The 8,919-nt window shown below is 45.7% G+C and overlaps 1 long non-coding RNA gene across 1 annotated transcript; it reads right to left on the bottom strand.

Annotated features, from left to right (window-relative positions):
* Positions 1-497: 497 nt before the first annotated feature.
* LOC136761984 (uncharacterized) lies at positions 498-1,858 on the bottom strand. Its single transcript, XR_010820420.1, has 3 exons — positions 1,804-1,858; positions 1,385-1,485; positions 498-1,147 (listed from the first exon to the last, which is right to left on the bottom strand). It is a non-coding gene; the product is annotated as an uncharacterized LOC136761984 (long non-coding RNA).
* Positions 1,859-8,919: the final 7,061 nt, after the last annotated feature.

Here is an 8,919-nt window from a genome sequence, read left to right on the forward strand (position 1 = left end):
GATGTGGTAGAAGCTGAAAATGTGGGAACAATTAAAGTCAGACTGGAGGGTTTCCTTGGGTCACTCATTTATTAATGGACATCAAAAGAGCATGATGGGTCAAATGGCTTGCTCTTGTTTGTAAAGTTTCTTATGTTCTGAATTTCACAGGAGAAAGTAATGCCCTACTGGAGCACAATACTGCCTACATCCCTGAAACCTCCTCTCCACTCCACCACTCCTGTTCACCTCTCAGCCACTGTGTCATGGTTTGAAAACTGTAATGTAAAATGCAACTAGCAGTAAATCGATATACAGAATAGATAGATGAAGAGTACAATTTGTGAAAAAAGAGGAGTGGAGGGGTGAATTGTCAGGAATTGCTGCTTTTGCTGTGTTTTTAATAAACATTTGTTTGGCCAGATTGCAAATACCAGTGGGAAACCATAAAATAATATATAAATCACTGAAAAAAGCAGCAAATCAACACATTTAATGTTTTAATTAGCCTTGTTTCATTAACACACTTCTATATAGTCAGGCAGGCCAGGCTTCTATACACAAACATTTCGTAACTGTCTTGCTTAGCCTATAGGCTACTTCATGAACAGTTCCCACTACAACAATGAAGAACAGCTGAGAAGAAGTGTGAGGCCGGTCACAGCACAGCACAATATAAATAATCTGCTTAACTGTCCTTGTCTTATGTACGATTTGTGAAATTACTAATTATATTCGCAGACTGAATGTTCAAAGTCAAATCTTAAGTGGAGAAATACAGTGTCCCTACTGGGGATAAATTATAATGACCAGAGGGGAGTTGGGAAAAAGAAGGAAGGGGAAAATCCCCACCATCCCCAACGGCAGGTCACACCCACGGAAAGATAGAGAGATCGATGATAGATAGATAGATAATAAAAGGCCGGGCTGACCCTATTGAGGAGTTATAGAATTGTTTCCATTATAATGTGATGCTAGATGTCCCTGTGTGTTGGTACCGCTGCTGGAGTCATCCATCTCTAATCTTCATCCAGGTTTCGGTGGGTTTGTGGGTTTGTGCTGCCAGGTGGGTCATGTTGTCGATGTTGGACAAACAAAAGACCAGACAAGCTTGTTCTTCTGTTTTCAGGCATCGTGGGTCGACATCAAAGGGCATCTTGTTTGGCGGCTGTGGGAAACAGGACGGATTAGTGATTCCTGTGATGAAGACCAAATGTGACACTGTCCTCCTGTGCAGAAAGTGACCAGAGGAACACACGTGTCTCTCTGATATACTCGAGTGTTTGCCTGAATATCAAGTTGTGTTCTTACCTACATATACACTGCAGTGCGCATTTATTTCACCTTTCATAAGGTGAGTCACAAGGACACTGTAGGCCGAATGAACAGCTGTGTTGTAACTCACTGCGGTTCTTCCAGATCTTCCTGATGGCGATGACGGAGCAGGTCAAGAAGAGCAGGAACACGGTCATCTTCCCCAGGACGTTCAGCATGAGTTCAGGAAGGCTACAAGCAGAAATAATGATAATACCTACTGACACAACTAGCCAACACTAGGTACTGGGGTTTGTCACTTGCCTGCAGAACCCGCATCTAAAGGATTTTGGAATGTTTTATTATTCCTTGTTTCTTAGCAGAAGTCCTTACAATTTTACAAAGAAACAGTTTCAATAAATTTCAAAGTGCAGTCAATACAATCTGTTCTGTTTAGGACATTAGACTGGACTTACAGGTACAGTCTGAAAAGGTGTATTTGACTAAAGATCATGTTAATGTGGACAATAAAAAGCTGACAACGCTTGACACAAATATAATTTCCAGTACCTGAAGGACACTGTTTGGGTTCCGTTTCCCTTTGAGGAAATTACCGCTTCTGTAGGAAATACAAAATAATCTGCTGTAATCATTACATTACTGTATGTAAAGTGTGAGTGAGAGTGTGTGTGTGTGTCTTTGAGTGTCAGTGTGTGTGCGTGAGAGAGTGTGTGTGAGAGAGTGCCCTTACTCACTGCTGGGAACTGAGCTCCAGAGCAAGAGAAAGAGACAAACAAGGAAGACAAACAAGAAGATTGAAACTGAAGCTTTCTCATTTGTTGCATTTGCCATGAGATCTATAAATTCACATGTAACCTTTGACATTCTTACTCAGTTATGTTGACCCTGAGTGTTATTCATCCTTACCGCTAGTGACACTGAGGTAAACAGGAAGCTGTTGATCCCCTATATCACACCAGTACCAGCCTTGGTCCTCCGGCCGCAGTCCGCTCACAGTCACACTGAAGAGTCCCTCCGCTGTGTGATCAGTGATCAGGACAGAGCCGTGTCCTGTAGTCCCAGGGCTTCCTGCTGTCTGACAGGAGCTCCAGTCTCCACTCCTGCACCACTGTTTCTGTCTGGACTGGTATGCGCGTCCATATCGACACTGGACACTGACTCCCCCTCCTATCTGTCCTGTTACTGTGGCATTGACCACATATGGCACAGCAGCATCTGCAGACAGAGACATTAAACACATACAGAGTTTTACAGCAGTGCAATGCTGCCACTGGGCTGCTAATTCACTTCGGCAGTTACACAGCAGGCTCTTCTCCTACAGGCGTCTATAGGCCAACTGATCATCATGAGAAGAGTCACGTTCCTCACACTCAACAGCCTGGCGTCGGGTCAGGCCACGGGGAGAACAGCAAACAGCACACAGACACCCAAGACTGGAACCAAACCCAGGTCCCAGGAGCTGTGGGACAGCAGGACCAACCACTGTGGGTCTATCTGTCTGTCTGTCTTTCTTTCATTCTGTCTGTCTGTCACTGTCTATCTGTCTTTCTGTATTTCTCTCTCTTTTTCTGTAATTTTGTCTTTGTCTCTCTTTCTCTTTTTCTTTCTCTCTCTGCATTCACCACTGTTTATAAAATGAGCTCAGAGCAATGTTGTTCTTGTCACCTGTTCTTGATTTAGTCCTAGTCTTCAGATGAAAATACATATACGACTTAGTCATATTCAGTCATGCATTCCTTTTAGTCAAAACCAAAATGACTAAAATCAAAATTATTTTAGTTGATGAAAATGACCATGTTTTAGTCACATTTTAGTCATAACTATACTTATTTTTTTCAATGCTTAATCAATTGGATATCAAAAGAGTACATTTGGTGGCAGTAGTGTATTATTTCTGCATCTAGAGCAGGGGTAGTCAATTATGTTTTTCCAGGGTCCAAATTTCTTGGTCAAGATATAGTCAAGGTCCAGACTCCAGAGGGGAAGAATATCACACCTCCAAGTGCCACTTTCCAACACACACAAATGCTGCAAATAAGTAATATACCCTGTTGAAAAATATTTAGTACATTCATTTGACAAAGTACAACCATAAAATCTTAACTAAATGTAAATATTTGTATTAAAATGCTTTCAGACCACTTTTAATTGTTTTAATTTGTTAAAGACTTGTAGGCATATATGAATATATAAACTTTCAAGCATTTTGTGTCTTATTAGATTCAAGTCTTTACCATTCCCCAGTTCCAACATTGCATAATTCCAACATTATTCACTGTTCAAACTTAATGTTGAAAAATGTAGCCTACATTGGAATAACAAAAACACAATGGAAACACAATAAGTAAGATTGTTAATGCAAGTATTTTTTCTATGCAAAATGTAAATATATAAAACACTATATTTTACTTGTGTTTCATTATGAAGTTCTTACAGATGATTGCCTGCTTGCACACTGTTTCCAAACTCCAGTATTACTTTAGCACGTAATCTTAACCGCCTCCTAAAGGCAAGTTACCAATCAGATAGTTCTGCCCCAGGAGCAGTTCTGTCCTATCACAGTTGGTTTCCAAAACCTTGTTTCACTGATTGGTTGATTTATTTTTACTTGAAGGTGGGACTAAGCAGAGTGACAGCTCAGAGAGCAGGCCCGGTGCCACAAGGGGTGAAAGGGGGCAAGGTCCCTGAAGAGCCGGTATTAATGTTTTGTATAAACTGTATAATGTTTTATATTAATGTTTGAAATACTAATATGTCAACAGAGCCAATTGTATTAATTGTCAAGCAAGCAAATGTTAGCAAGGCTGGTTTTACGAATGCTGACGCTTCTTGGAAGCATGTGACTAACCCTGCCCACAGACCCACATGTCATGCATTGTATAAAAGTTGTTAACTTCTGCTGTTCAGAGAGACTCCGCTCAGGTGGAGAGCTTCCATGTTAGGGCCTTACAGGCCTGGCATTTTAAATAAATACATTATCCTCTGTGCCTGAAGACTTCAATTCTTTACCTGGGTTCAACAGTCCCCTTAGTTGGAATAGTGTGCACCCAGTTTTGTATCCCTCTTCTGTCCTACAATTTGCACCCTCAGTCATTCCACCTGATTTGATGTGTTGATGATTGCGCTGTGTAGCGGAATAGAATAACATCAAAACATTACATTTTCAGGGGCACACAGCTCACTTCCTAAAGCTCATTATTGTGTACAGATTATTGTGTAAATCCTACAGTAGGCCTACTATTGTTGTTATTATTAATTGCTATATCATTAGAAGAAGAAACTGACGAAACCTAAAATTAACAGTACACTATCAGAGATCGCATTGTGAGAAAATTGGAAAGTAAAAAGTACAATCATGATATAAGTTAATTACAATTATTTTTGCGGTCTGCGTATTGATTACCCCTGATCTAGAGCAATAGCCAAAAACATTTCCCAGGTGGGGCGACTGGTATTATGCTCTTGAGCAAGACACTTAAAACATAATTTTTTGTGCAAAAGAATAAAAACCTATTTCTTGCATTGTTTCCAGTAGCCTGACCTCACAATGCATTGCCCTGAATGGCACGACCTAGACTTCCTTTTCAGCTAGTTCCATTGAGAGCAATGCATTATGAAGTCAGGCCCTGAAACACAAGCTGGACATTCTCCTACATTCCAGACTTGTTTTGAGGTTATCTTTCAAGTTGTAGGTACTGCCCAAGGGGGAGGGGTTTCTGTGCACTTCCGTAGGAACCCGATCGAAACATCACTCTATCAAAGCTGCCATTGACCCCTGCGCTCGTCACTCAGAACAGGTCCCTTCCACTTCCTGTCCTATAAAACGTGACGTCAGCGCAGGTTCGTCCTCTTTTGCCATTTCGCTGGACTCGAGAACGTAAGCTCTCTGTGTCTGTGTTTGTAATAATCATTCAAACTGCATATTCTGGACACTGGACACTGGACATTCGGGCAAGCCAGCTGAGAAGTCGCTCAAGTCGCCACAGTTAAGTATCACTTTTTTCTCTTGCGTTTCCTAGTTAAGTTAAGAGTTACATTGATTGTTTATGTGGTTGGTTCTTTTGCTACGAATTATATATCTTGCAGCTGTATTGTAGTAAGAGCAGCAACTGTTTATTAGTTAATTTAGCAACTTACTTAGCGCACTCGACATGCCCTGTCTGTAAATCAGAAGCGTTACACTGTAGGCTGTGATTATTTAGCATTTGTTTAGCATTACTACGAGCTATTGTTCAGTGTAACTGCGTGTGTCTGGCACTGTCTTTGTCTGTATTCAGATATTATGCCATTAATTGTGCTATTAGCAGTCCTGTGTGGGAGGGAGGGCCATCCTGACCAGCCTTGTGTCATTCAACGCAACGCAGGTGTGCGCTGTCCTAATTAGTTACAGGTGAAGTATTTAACAGCCCCCTGGACCCCTGCGCCAGCAGTCAGCGCCAGCAACATTCAGTGCCCCCCTTCCGAAAGGCCCCATCTCCAAAGGGCAGGGACTCTAGCTGTGGGACTCCAGCGAGGAGAAAACAGAGAGGAGACGCCGCACAGCAACAACAGGCAACCATGACGATCTCTCCGATTCCCATCCTGCTCTCTTCGTCTTCTCAGCGTGCACCTGCACGCCATTGCTTCCCTAATCCCTCTAACCTCATCTCTCTCCTCCTCCCTCCCCTCTACTCCACTCTCTGTATTCCAACAAAGCCATCTCTGCCTTCGCCTCTCACCAGTCTCTGGATTTCCTCGCTCTCACCGAGACATGGATCTCCCCGGACAACTCTACCACCCCTGCTTCCCTATCCTCTCTGTTCATCCTGTCCCACTCCCCTCGTCTTACCGGGCGGGGAGGAGGAACAGGGCTCCTGCTCTCCCCTTCTCTCCTCTTCTCTGTCCCCTCCTCTCTCTCCTCTATCATGACCCACAGCTTTGAATTCCATGCAGTGGAAATCACCTCTCCCTCTCACCTCTTCCTTCTAGTTCTCTACCGTCCTCCTGGTCCACTAACCTCCTTCCTGGATGAACTTGACTTTCTTCTCTCCTCCCTCCCCTCGCTGTCCTCACCTACCATCCTCCTGGGAGACTTCAACATCCACCTCTCCAACCCTTCCCACTGTGCCGGACTTCTTCCCCTCCTTCACTCCTTTAACTTCTCTCTCTCCCCATCTCCCCCCACTCACAGGGCTGGCCACCAGATAGACCTCATCTTCTCTAGAGGCTGCTCCCCTTCAACACTCTCCGTGACACCCATGGACATCTCAGACCACCACTTCATCTCCTTCTCCCTTTCTCTCCCCTCCCTCCCCACTCCACCCACTCCCTCTGTCACCTTCCACCCCAATCTCTGCTCTGTCTCCCCCTCCACCCTTGCTTCCACTGCCCTCACTCTCTTACCTTCCATTGACTGTTTTTCCCATCTATCTGTCAACTGTGCTACCTCCTGCTTGTTCTCCTCCCTCACCTCCTCCCTTGACTCTCTCTGTCTTCTCACATCTCATCCTGTCCGTCCCTCCCCTCCTCAGTCTTGGCTCTCTGCTGTTCTCCTCTCAACCCAAACTAGTCTGCGTGCCGCCGAACAGAACTGGAAAAGGACCAAACTCCCAGCTGCCCTCGAACTCTACCGCTCTCTACTGTCCACATTCTCCTCCTCACTCACCTCAGCCAAGAAGTCTTACTTCCAATCTCTCTTCGAATCCACTGTCAACAACCCCCGCAAACTCTTCTCCACCTTCTCCTCCCTCCTTGCCCCCACTCCCCCTCCTCCTCCCTCGTCTCTCACTGCTGATGATTTCGCCTCCTTCTTCTCCTCTAAGATTGCAGACATCCACAGGCTCTTCAATACTCCACCCTCCTTTTCCCAAGCTTCCTTTTCTTCATTCTCACATCTCTCAGACGCTGATGTTTCCGCTCTCCTCCTACGTCACAAACTTACAATGTGTGCCCTGGACTCTCTCCCTTCTCGCCTCCTCCAAGTGACCGCTCCTGATCTTCTCCCCTTCATCTCCTCCCTCCTCAACTCCTCACTCCTCTCTGGCTGTTTCGCCTCTGCATTTAAACAAGCTGCTGCCACCCCACTCCTCAAGAAACCAACCCTTGACGCCACCTCTCCTCAGAACTACCGCCCTGTCTCCCTACTCCTCTTCCTCTCAAAGACTCTCGAGCGGGCGGTCCACCATCAGCTCTCGGACTTTCTGTCCCAACACTCACTCCTTGATCCTCTGAAATCTGGCTTCCATACAGCTCACTCCACTGAGACGGCTCTCCTGGCAGTCACTGACTCCCTCAGCTGTGCTCAGACGGCCTCCCTCTCCTCAGTCCTCATCCTCCTTGACCTCTCCGCAGCATTTGACACCGTCGATCACTCCATCCTCCTCTCCTGCCTCGCTGACCTTGGAATCTCTGGGACTTCTCTCACCTGGTTCTCCTCCTACCTCAGTGACTGGACCTACCAAGTGACATGGCAAGGCTCCTCATCCACCCCCCAACCTCTCCTCACAGGCGTTCCCCAAGGCTCCGTCCTGGGCCCCCTCCTGTTCTCTCTCTACACTTGCTCCCTGGGCCCCCTCATCGCATCCCATGGTTTCTCCTACCACTTCTATGCTGATGATGCCCAGATCTTCCTGTCTTTTCCCTCTTCTGACCCTCTCGCATCTCTTCCTGTTTGTCTACTATCTCCGCCTGGATACACTCGCACCACCTCAAGCTCAACCTCTCTAAATCGGATCTCCTGTTTTTCCCCCACTCTTCCTCACCTTCTGCTGACCTCTCCATCTCAATCCCCTTGGAAACCACCACACTCTCTCCTTCGTCTTCCGCTAAAAATCTAGGAGTCACCCTTGATCCTGCACTTTCCTACACCCAGTACATCACCACGCTGACACTGGTCCTCTCCCGCCTGGACTACTGCAACTCCCTCCTGGCCGGCCTGCCTGCAACTACTACCCGCCACTCCAGCTCATCCAGAACTCTGCGGCTCGTCTGGTATTCTCTCTGCCCCGATTCGCACATGCTACTCCACTGCTCCACTCCTTCCACTGGCTCCCGATACCGGAACGCATTCAGTTAAAGACACTGATCCTCACCTACCGCTGTCTCGACCACACTGCACAAAGCTACCTTCAGTCCCTCGTCTCCCCATACATCCCTTCCAGACCACTGCGCTCCTCCAGTGCCAGAAGACTAACTCTTATTTCAGGAATCGGGCCGGGACGCGCTGGGAAGGCATTACAAATATATTGGATTGTGGATTACAAGACTCACTGAATATATGTTCCTATGGGACGGCGTCAAGCATAGCAGGTTTTTTATATGATTAATGTAGGGGGTTGGACAATAACAAAGGATAATGCTCAATTGAGTAGTGTTATGGCAGTGCACCCATTGACAGCTTCAGAGTTCAAAAAAGATTGCAATTATGGTTCTGGTTGAGCAGTCCATACCAAACACACACCAACCAGCACATCACTATTACCACAAAATCTTGTTACACCGCGTAAAAACCTTGTTGGCCTGTCTCACAATGTGCTGTCATGGTTTAAATAATATCTGTCAAACAGACTCCAATATGTACAGATTAATGAGAACCACTCAAACGTAACTGAGGTTAAGTACGGAGTCCCACAGGGCTCAGTCCTCGGACCTATACTTTTTTCATTGTACATACTCCCTTTAGGTGAT

This window comes from Amia ocellicauda, chromosome 2 (assembly GCF_036373705.1).
Source record: "Amia ocellicauda isolate fAmiCal2 chromosome 2, fAmiCal2.hap1, whole genome shotgun sequence".
In the NCBI taxonomy this organism is placed as follows: domain Eukaryota; kingdom Metazoa; phylum Chordata; class Actinopteri; order Amiiformes; family Amiidae; genus Amia; species Amia ocellicauda.